Below are 12,305 nucleotides of genomic sequence, written 5' to 3'. Positions count from 1 at the left end.
TGAGTGAGGGATTACGTCCTTAAAGGGATTGCCCTTTCATTACTTGAAGTGGGCATTTTGTTTGTCATCGTCACACCATTTTTTTCGTTTTTCTTAGTCGGTGACTTTAGACCTCGGGGTTCTTTGTGCTATAGATACTTGAATTGGGGATCTAACCCTGTGTGGTCTTAAAATTTGTTCCCTCTGACCCTCCGGTTTCTGAACCGTCTTTGTATGTGTAATGAACAGCTGTCGGCTGTGGGTCTTCACATGTGACACATTAATAGTGTCTTAACTGCTTTGCGGAATTAGTTTTTCTGCAGGTTGAAATTTCTTCCAGTGTTCGTCTTTACACACATTTACATAGTGTTGTGGGCTTCTTTTCTCTGATTTCGAGGTTGAGACTGATTTTTTCTCCTTTTTTTTTCTCCTTCTTTTCTCACCATGGCGGAACGCTTAGGTCTAACTTTTGATGACACCATAGCACAAGCCATTTTAGACACACCAAGTATCATGGACACGTTTCATAGTCCTCCCACCAGTGCAGAGGTGGATTGGACCAGGGTTTTGACTTTAAAGAAATCACATTCACGTATATTTATTCATGGAGCAATCATGACTGAGTATTTGAGAGCTAATTGCGCTCCCACAGGACTCATTGTGACTAACGCACCACGACTGTTCCTTGATGACAAAACTTTCCTCAATGATTGGTCCCTTATTGCATGGAAGTGCACCAGAGATTGGTTGATTCTTATCATCAGCACTGCCAAACGTGTTGCTGATGCCGTCCTGATTGAGATCCAGGCTTTAGAATCTCAAATTAAAGTGACACTCACAGGCGCTCTGTTCAAAAAACAACAAGAGGAATCAAACAAACATAACAAAGAATTTAAAGATGCAGTATTGATGACTAAGATCAATAAATTCAAAAAGGATTTGGCCCGTTTCTCCCTAGAGAGAGTGTATCCCTATACTAGTACTGACTATGTGCCCCCACAATTAAATCGACAGGGTCGCAGGTACGGGTCGGATTACTCCACATCAGGGAGTGATGAATGGTCTAGTGGGTCAGACACTGCCTCAGGTGAAGATTCCTCCACTAGAGGCAACAAAGGGAGAGGTAGGGGCAATAGGAGAATGCGGGGTGCGCCTAATACCATGTATCCCCCTCAGTGGTGGCATCCCGGTCCATACAATTATCTACCCTATCCTCCTTTTGGTCAACCTCCTCCTTTTGGACAACCCTGCCCTTATCCCCCACCTCCACAAATGTACTCAAACCAGCCTTTTTTAGGGTATGGCCGAGGCCGTTCGAGAGGAAGGAGACGGAACCAAGTCCACTGGGCAGACCAACAACCAGCAACACCAGCCGCGGTTGCGAGAGAGACTCCAGTAGTCCCGAGCACGAGCACAACTTAGTGATCAATCTGTCTGAGAGAGTTCTTACACATGAAGAGATGTCCCTCTTAAATAAAGGTCTAGGGTTTGTCCCCTCGTTTAGAGGTGATTTGTTCTCTATAAATCAAGAACTCGCCCTATTTTTCAGAAAGATCCGTCTGAATTTCTTTTTCCGAACAGATCGTGACAGCTGTTCTGATGATCAAGATCTCAACACGGGCTTGCGTAACAAATCTATATTCAATCCTTTGCCAAGTCAAGTACCTCCACAGGTACTTACATATGAGAAAGCGGTGACTACACAGGTGTTAACCACTTGTGCAGCCGAAAGCCGTCAATATCAGAATCTTACCAAGTCTGAGCGTCAGGCCTTAAAGTCTCTCACTTCTGATGAAACAATCATGATTAAGCCGGCAGATAAAGGTGGTGCCACGGTCATCATGGACACCACCTCTTATCGCACCGAATGCTTAAGACAACTGCAAAATGTACATTTCTATCGACCTCTCACTGAGGATCCCACGAAAAGATTACAACAGACCATTCAGATTATGGTAAATGAAGCCAGCACTAATGGTTGGATCACTACTAATGAAGCCCAGTACTTGGTCAAATCTTCCCCGATCGTGCCTTACTTTTACATTCTGCCAAAGGTGCACAAAAATGTGAGTCCCCCTCCTGGTCGTCCGATTATTTCCGGACTTGGGTCTCTCCTGGAACCTCTATCGGCATTTGCTGATCATTTTTTACGTCCCTTGGTCGCCAAAATGCCTACGTATCTAAAGGACACTAAGGATATTTTGATCCTACTCCAAGATCTATCCTTTGATGATGAGACGGAATTTTTAGTCTCATTTGATGTAGAGTCCCTTTATACATGTATCCCACAGGATGAGACATTGGATGTCATCGAGACTCTCCTGGCGGCTAATCCACCGGACTCCATCACTCCAGTTTCGTTCATCATGTCATGTGCTAGTTTAGCCATGAAAGAAATTTTTTTCCAATTTGAAGAGCAGTTGTTCCTACAGGTGTCAGGCACTTCGATGGGGAGTATTTTTGCTCCTAGCCTGGCCAACCTGTATGTTCATACTTTTGAGGAACAACATGTGTTCGGCACCAATAATCCTTATAAAGATCAAATAAGGATATGGAAGAGGTACATAGACGACGTGTTCGTTCTTTGGCATGGATCATTGACCTCTCTGTTGGCTTTCAAGAACTGGCTTAACAATTGTAATACCTTTCTAAAATTTACCTGTGAGTACTCCAAGACCCAACTTCCTTTTTTGGACATTTTGATAACCCCCTGTGAGGGAGGTTTGAGTACCGAATTGTACAGAAAACCCATGGCAGTGAATGCCCTTTTGAAATATGACAGTTTTCACCCACGGGCATTGCGGGACAATCTGCCGTTTGGCCAGTTTTTGCGCTTGAAAAGAAATTGCTCCTCAGTTGATAAGTACAGAGAACATGCGAGCAACTTATCTAAACAATTACTGGCTAGACAATATCCCAAGCAATTGATCCGTAGAGCTTCTAAACGTGCAGCAAATAACAATCGTGAGGCTCTACTGGAACCGAAGGTCCCTAAATCCACTGAGAATAGACTCACCTGTGTGCATACCTATTGTAAGTTTTCCAACCAAATCAAAAAAATCATCTTGACGAACTGGAAAATTTTGAACATAGGTGAGGTCAAGTTGCCTAGACCTCTGTTTGCTTTTAAGCGCAGCAGTAATATTAGGGATCAATTGGTACATACCCGCCCACGTACCCATCAAACAGGCACTCAACAAACCCTCTGGGGTTTACCACCAGTCGTAGGACACTACCCTTGTGGTTCCTGCGCGGCCTGTTGCCATACTTCTGTGACCAAAGAGATCGATATTGGTACTGGCAGGCCATGGACCCTCAAAAGTCACAGTAATTGTAACAGCTCCAACCTTATCTACTTAATCACATGTCCGTGTGGGTTACGATATGTTGGAATGACCACCCGTCGGGTAAAAACCCGCATTCTGGAACACAAAAGCACCATACGGTGTGGTCGCACTGCTACAAAACTCACCAACCACTACTTAGCATTTAATCATGCACCAAATGATTTACACTGGACGGTCCTTGACAAACCTGTTATACCATCCCACCTGACAGACTGCTCCTCCTTTCTGTTTAAACGAGAACAGCGGTGGGTTTACACACTTAATACGCATGTCAAAGGATTGAATGATGACATTCCTAGGCTATCATTATGATATTCACATATTCTTTCCCAGTCCCGCATTACTATACATTTAGCTGATGGGATTAGTGTAAAGAGCCAGTTATGAGTAGGTCTTATCTATGTTGGGCATACATTTACCATGTCATTAACCCTGATCTTGGCTAGCGCGACTCAGCGCTAGCTACCTTCTAAAATCACTAGGTCTGACACTTTGCGTTGATTGACTAATTTGAGTGTTTCGCTGTTTTTTGTTATGCATCATAGAACGTTTATGATGGTTCTTTTGTATACAATGCATACTCTTAAGGGCGGTAAGGATCCTCGTTTGTAATGACGAGTGTCCGTGTGAGAATTACAGAGCGAATGCTTTGATTAATTGCATTTACCTCGTTTCCGCCGTATGAGCTGATGTTAAGCTCACCAACATTTAATTTTGGTTTTTTCCCTAATCGGAGCTAGCACTTTTATTTAAGGTCTCCCCGATATAGGCATTAATTTCAGTCCGGGGCCTAGATACACACGGTAGGCACTGATGTGTTGCTTTTAATTTTTAAGTTGGGTTATTGCGCACAGTCCCTTTAAGTTGATACCACTCCTTTGGCTGTTTTCACCGTTGCCCGGACTACGAGTACAACGTGGCATTACAGCGGTGATTGGCTTCCTCATCACACGCATTTTGTAGGACGAGCTTTTCTATTGGTCCCTGTTCGAAGACTTTGGTGCTTCATATTGCACGTTTGCCCGTCCCGCGGGACCTCCGGCTTCAGGCTCATATCAGCCGCGGTACCCCGACGGATAGGTAAGCGTTTGGATTAGCTCTTGGTTATCGGTATTTATTGTAACCGATATTTAGTTCTAGTGTTGATTCACACTTAGTCGTCTCTTGGGCGGCTTTTGTCCCTTTTGTCCCTTCAAGTACGAAGGGGTCATTCGTTAGAATGCTCCATGCACTCGTGTGCTTGTACATCGAGTTCATTTATTGTTTGAATTTAGATTTATTGTTTTCTCTTTGTATGTGTTTTAATCAAGCATCTAACACAGCAACACTTGTCAATAGCGCTTAACTTTCAGAGAACCTGGCACAGCCTTGGGTTCTTCATGCATATAGTACTTTGTGAAATTATTGAAGATATCGGTCTCCCTCTCCTCTAGTTTATTAGTCCACCCCGTTTTTCGAACATTCGCTCCTGAGATGTAGATATCAACTTCTGAGTTTCTTACATCATTTTTCAGGGCGGTGTTCCACTTCCTGAGCGGATGCCAGGTGGAGGTTAGAGTTGCACCCAGTGTTTACGGGTGAGTGGTTCATGCAATTAGTTATTATTTCTCACGTTTGATGTTTGTTTTACCTTGCATTTTGAACCAACTTGATTTTTAAACTGAGTTCTCTTCATTTAGGTGATGCCTGAGATGACCAAACGACACACACCCATCCAGTAACTAGTGGGTGTTCACAGTATCCTTTTTTCTGTGTAGACATCACACAGTTTCTTATCTTGCAGTAGCTTTTGGTCCTGATGAAAGCCGAGCCCACTTAGGCGTTTAGGCTGAAACATGTCGACCTTCTTCCATTGTCACACACCATGGCTTACATTGGTCTAGTGGTGTCCACGTTTTTAATCTAGCTTCGGCACGGTTGTGTCAAGAGAATCTTCCTTGCCGTCCGGTGACTAGTTTTAATACACCTTCACTGCACCATCAATTGTTTAGCACTGCACCCCTCACTCATACGTAGCTCGTCATATGTGGATTTAGTCTATCCTTTAGTACACAATCAAAACATCCCTGAGCTCCTCCCTCTCAGAGAGGGGGTCGTAGCCCCCAGAGAAACTAGGATTTTTCTCTGGGAGGAGAATCCCATATGATGAAGCATGTCACCCAGGGTGAGTGAGGGATTACGTCCTTAAAGGGATTGCCCTTTCATTACTTGAAGTGGGCATTTTGTTTGTCATCGTCACACCATTTTTTTCGTTTTTCTTAGTCGGTGACTTTAGACCTCGGGGTTCTTTGTGCTATAGATACTTGAATTGGGGATCTAACCCTGTGTGGTCTTAAAATTTGTTCCCTCTGACCCTCCGGTTTCTGAACCGTCTTTGTATGTGTAATGAACAGCTGTCGGCTGTGGGTCTTCACATGTGACACATTAATAGTGTCTTAACTGCTTTGCGGAATTAGTTTTTCTGCAGGTTGAAATTTCTTCCAGTGTTCGTCTTTACACACATTTACATAGTGTTGTGGGCTTCTTTTCTCTGATTTCGAGGTTGAGACTGATTTTTTCTCCTTCTTTTCTCACCATGGCGGAACGCTTAGGTCTAACTTTTGATGACACCATAGCACAAGCCATTTTAGACACACCAAGTATCATGGACACGTTTCATAGTCCTCCCACCAGTGCAGAGGTGGATTGGACCAGGGTTTTGACTTTAAAGAAATCACATTCACGTATATTTATTCATGGAGCAATCATGACTGAGTATTTGAGAGCTAATTGCGCTCCCACAGGACTCATTGTGACTAACGCACCACGACTGTTCCTTGATGACAAAACTTTCCTCAATGATTGGTCCCTTATTGCATGGAAGTGCACCAGAGATTGGTTGATTCTTATCATCAGCACTGCCAAACATGTTGCTGATGCCGTCCTGATTGAGATCCAGGCTTTAGAATCTCAAATTAAAGTGACACTCACAGGCGCTCTGTTCAAAAAACAACAAGAGGAATCAAACAAACATAACAAAGAATTTAAAGATGCAGTATTGATGACTAAGATCAATAAATTCAAAAAGGATTTGGCCCGTTTCTCCCTAGAGAGAGTGTATCCCTATACTAGTACTGACTATGTGCCCCCACAATTAAATCGACAGGGTCGCAGGTACGGGTCGGATTACTCCACATCAGGGAGTGATGAATGGTCTAGTGGGTCAGACACTGCCTCAGGTGAAGATTCCTCCACTAGAGGCAACAAAGGGAGAGGTAGGGGCAATAGGAGAATGCGGGGTGCGCCTAATACCATGTATCCCCCTCAGTGGTGGCATCCCGGTCCATACAATTATCTACCCTATCCTCCTTTTGGTCAACCTCCTCCTTTTGGACAACCCTGCCCTTATCCCCCACCTCCACAAATGTACTCAAACCAGCCTTTTTTAGGGTATGGCCGAGGCCGTTCGAGAGGAAGGAGACGGAACCAAGTCCACTGGGCAGACCAACAACCAGCAACACCAGCCGCGGTTGCGAGAGAGACTCCAGTAGTCCCGAGCACGAGCACAACTTAGTGATCAATCTGTCTGAGAGAGTTCTTACACATGAAGAGATGTCCCTCTTAAATAAAGGTCTAGGGTTTGTCCCCTCGTTTAGAGGTGATTTGTTCTCTATAAATCAAGAACTCGCCCTATTTTTCAGAAAGATCCGTCTGAATTTCTTTTTCCGAACAGATCGTGACAGCTGTTCTGATGATCAAGATCTCAACACGGGCTTGCGTAACAAATCTATATTCAATCCTTTGCCAAGTCAAGTACCTCCACAGGTACTTACATATGAGAAAGCGGTGACTACACAGGTGTTAACCACTTGTGCAGCCGAAAGCCGTCAATATCAGAATCTTACCAAGTCTGAGCGTCAGGCCTTAAAGTCTCTCACTTCTGATGAAACAATCATGATTAAGCCGGCAGATAAAGGTGGTGCCACGGTCATCATGGACACCACCTCTTATCGCACCGAATGCTTAAGACAACTGCAAAATGTACATTTCTATCGACCTCTCACTGAGGATCCCACGAAAAGATTACAACAGACCATTCAGATTATGGTAAATGAAGCCAGCACTAATGGTTGGATCACTACTAATGAAGCCCAGTACTTGGTCAAATCTTCCCCGATCGTGCCTTACTTTTACATTCTGCCAAAGGTGCACAAAAATGTGAGTCCCCCTCCTGGTCGTCCGATTATTTCCGGACTTGGGTCTCTCCTGGAACCTCTATCGGCATTTGCTGATCATTTTTTACGTCCCTTGGTCGCCAAAATGCCTACGTATCTAAAGGACACTAAGGATATTTTGATCCTACTCCAAGATCTATCCTTTGATGATGAGACGGAATTTTTAGTCTCATTTGATGTAGAGTCCCTTTATACATGTATCCCACAGGATGAGACATTGGATGTCATCGAGACTCTCCTGGCGGCTAATCCACCGGACTCCATCACTCCAGTTTCGTTCATCATGTCATGTGCTAGTTTAGCCATGAAAGAAAAATTTTTCCAATTTGAAGAGCAGTTGTTCCTACAGGTGTCAGGCACTTCGATGGGGAGTATTTTTGCTCCCAGCCTGGCCAACCTGTATGTTCATACTTTTGAGGAACAACATGTGTTCGGCACCAATAATCCTTATAAAGATCAAATAAGGATATGGAAGAGGTACATAGACGACGTGTTCGTTCTTTGGCATGGATCATTGACCTCTCTGTTGGCTTTCAAGAACTGGCTTAACAATTGTAATACCTTTCTAAAATTTACCTGTGAGTACTCCAAGACCCAACTTCCTTTTTTGGACATTTTGATAACCCCCTGTGAGGGAGGTTTGAGTACCGAATTGTACAGAAAACCCATGGCAGTGAATACCCTTTTGAAATATGACAGTTTTCACCCACGGGCATTGCGGGACAATCTGCCGTTTGGCCAGTTTTTGCGCTTGAAAAGAAATTGCTCCTCAGTTGATAAGTACAGAGAACATGCGAGCAACTTATCTAAACAATTACTGGCTAGACAATATCCCAAGCAATTGATCCGTAGAGCTTCTAAACGTGCAGCAAATAACAATCGTGAGGCTCTACTGGAACCGAAGGTCCCTAAATCCACTGAGAATAGACTCACCTGTGTGCATACCTATTGTAAGTTTTCCAACCAAATCAAAAAAATCATCTTGACGAACTGGAAAATTTTGAACATAGGTGAGGTCAAGTTGCCTAGACCTCTGTTTGCTTTTAAGCGCAGCAGTAATATTAGGGATCAATTGGTACATACCCGCCCACGTACCCATCAAACAGGCACTCAACAAACCCTCTGGGGTTTACCACCAGTCGTAGGACACTACCCTTGTGGTTCCTGCGCGGCCTGTTGCCATACTTCTGTGACCAAAGAGATCGATATTGGTACTGGCAGGCCATGGACCCTCAAAAGTCACAGTAATTGTAACAGCTCCAACCTTATCTACTTAATCACATGTCCGTGTGGGTTACGATATGTTGGAATGACCACCCGTCGGGTAAAAACCCGCATTCTGGAACACAAAAGCACCATACGGTGTGGTCGCACTGCTACAAAACTCACCAACCACTACTTAGCATTTAATCATGCACCAAATGATTTACACTGGACGGTCCTTGACAAACCTGTTATACCATCCCACCTGACAGACTGCTCCTCCTTTCTGTTTAAACGAGAACAGCGGTGGGTTTACACACTTAATACGCATGTCAAAGGATTGAATGATGACATTCCTTGGCTATCATTATGATATTCACATATTCTTTCCCAGTCCCGCATTACTATACATTTAGCTGATGGGATTAGTGTAAAGAGCCAGTTATGAGTAGGTCTTATCTATGTTGGGCATACATTTACCATGTCATTAACCCTGATCTTGGCTAGCGCGACTCAGCGCTAGCTACCTTCTAAAATCACTAGGTCTGACACTTTGCGTTGATTGACTAATTTGAGTGTTTCGCTGTTTTTTGTTATGCATCATAGAACGTTTATGATGGTTCTTTTGTATACAATGCATACTCTTAAGGGCGGTAAGGATCCTCGTTTGTAATGACGAGTGTCCGTGTGAGAATTACAGAGCGAATGCTTTGATTAATTGCATTTACCTCGTTTCCGCCGTATGAGCTGATGTTAAGCTCACCAACATTTAATTTTGGTTTTTTCCCTAATCGGAGCTAGCACTTTTATTTAAGGTCTCCCCGATATAGGCATTAATTTCAGTCCGGGGCCTAGATACACACGGTAGGCACTGATGTGTTGCTTTTAATTTTTAAGTTGGGTTATTGCGCACAGTCCCTTTAAGTTGATACCACTCCTTTGGCTGTTTTCACCGTTGCCCGGACTACGAGTACAACGTGGCATTACAGCGGTGATTGGCTTCCTCATCACACGCATTTTGTAGGACGAGCTTTTCTATTGGTCCCTGTTCGAAGACTTTGGTGCTTCATATTGCACGTTTGCCCGTCCCGCGGGACCTCCGGCTTCAGGCTCATATCAGCCGCGGTACCCCGACGGATAGGTAAGCGTTTGGATTAGCTCTTGGTTATCGGTATTTATTGTAACCGATATTTAGTTCTAGTGTTGATTCACACTTAGTCGTCTCTTGGGCGGCTTTTGTCCCTTTTGTCCCTTCAAGTACGAAGGGGTCATTCGTTAGAATGCTCCATGCACTCGTGTGCTTGTACATCGAGTTCATTTATTGTTTGAATTTAGATTTATTGTTTTCTCTTTGTATGTGTTTTAATCAAGCATCTAACACAGCAACACTTGTCAATAGCGCTTAACTTTCAGAGAACCTGGCACAGCCTTGGGTTCTTCATGCATATAGTACTTTGTGAAATTATTGAAGATATCGGTCTCCCTCTCCTCTAGTTTATTAGTCCACCCCGTTTTTCGAACATTCGCTCCTGAGATGTAGATATCAACTTCTGAGTTTCTTACATCATTTTTCAGGGCGGTGTTCCACTTCCTGAGCGGATGCCAGGTGGAGGTTAGAGTTGCACCCAGTGTTTACGGGTGAGTGGTTCATGCAATTAGTTATTATTTCTCACGTTTGATGTTTGTTTTACCTTGCATTTTGAACCAACTTGATTTTTAAACTGAGTTCTCTTCATTTAGGTGATGCCTGAGATGACCAAACGACACACACCCATCCAGTAACTAGTGGGTGTTCACAGTATCCTTTTTTCTGTGTAGACATCACACAGTTTCTTATCTTGCAGTAGCTTTTGGTCCTGATGAAAGCCGAGCCCACTTAGGCGTTTAGGCTGAAACATGTCGACCTTCTTCCATTGTCACACACCATGGCTTACATTGGTCTAGTGGTGTCCACGTTTTTAATCTAGCTTCGGCACGGTTGTGTCAAGAGAATCTTCCTTGCCGTCCGGTGACTAGTTTTAATACACCTTCACTGCACCATCAATTGTTTAGCACTGCACCCCTCACTCATACGTAGCTCGTCATATGTGGATTTAGTCTATCCTTTAGTACACAATCAAAACATCCCTGAGCTCCTCCCTCTCAGAGAGGGGGTCGTAGCCCCCAGAGAAACTAGGATTTTTCTCTGGGAGGAGAATCCCATATGATGAAGCATGTCACCCAGGGTGAGTGAGGGATTACGTCCTTAAAGGGATTGCCCTTTCATTACTTGAAGTGGGCATTTTGTTTGTCATCGTCACACCATTTTTTTCGTTTTTCTTAGTCGGTGACTTTAGACCTCGGGGTTCTTTGTGCTATAGATACTTGAATTGGGGATCTAACCCTGTGTGGTCTTAAAATTTGTTCCCTCTGACCCTCCGGTTTCTGAACCGTCTTTGTATGTGTAATGAACAGCTGTCGGCTGTGGGTCTTCACATGTGACACATTAATAGTGTCTTAACTGCTTTGCGGAATTAGTTTTTCTGCAGGTTGAAATTTCTTCCAGTGTTCGTCTTTACACACATTTACATAGTGTTGTGGGCTTCTTTTCTCTGATTTCGAGGTTGAGACTGATTTTTTCTCCTTCTTTTCTCACCATGGCGGAACGCTTAGGTCTAACTTTTGATGACACCATAGCACAAGCCATTTTAGACACACCAAGTATCATGGACACGTTTCATAGTCCTCCCACCAGTGCAGAGGTGGATTGGACCAGGGTTTTGACTTTAAAGAAATCACATTCACGTATATTTATTCATGGAGCAATCATGACTGAGTATTTGAGAGCTAATTGCGCTCCCACAGGACTCATTGTGACTAACGCACCACGACTGTTCCTTGATGACAAAACTTTCCTCAATGATTGGTCCCTTATTGCATGGAAGTGCACCAGAGATTGGTTGATTCTTATCATCAGCACTGCCAAACGTGTTGCTGATGCCGTCCTGATTGAGATCCAGGCTTTAGAATCTCAAATTAAAGTGACACTCACAGGCGCTCTGTTCAAAAAACAACAAGAGGAATCAAACAAACATAACAAAGAATTTAAAGATGCAGTATTGATGACTAAGATCAATAAATTCAAAAAGGATTTGGCCCGTTTCTCCCTAGAGAGAGTGTATCCCTATACTAGTACTGACTATGTGCCCCCACAATTAAATCGACAGGGTCGCAGGTACGGGTCGGATTACTCCACATCAGGGAGTGATGAATGGTCTAGTGGGTCAGACACTGCCTCAGGTGAAGATTCCTCCACTAGAGGCAACAAAGGGAGAGGTAGGGGCAATAGGAGAATGCGGGGTGCGCCTAATACCATGTATCCCCCTCAGTGGTGGCATCCCGGTCCATACAATTATCTACCCTATCCTCCTTTTGGTCAACCTCCTCCTTTTGGACAACCCTGCCCTTATCCCCCACCTCCACAAATGTACTCAAACCAGCCTTTTTTAGGGTATGGCCGAGGCCGTTCGAGAGGAAGGAGACGGAACCAAGTCCACTGGGCAGACCAACAACCAGCAACACC

The sequence above is a fragment of the Triturus cristatus genome, chromosome 10 (assembly GCF_964204655.1).
Source record: "Triturus cristatus chromosome 10, aTriCri1.1, whole genome shotgun sequence".
NCBI classification, from domain to species: domain Eukaryota; kingdom Metazoa; phylum Chordata; class Amphibia; order Caudata; family Salamandridae; genus Triturus; species Triturus cristatus.
Note: the sequence above shows the minus strand (reverse complement) of the source record.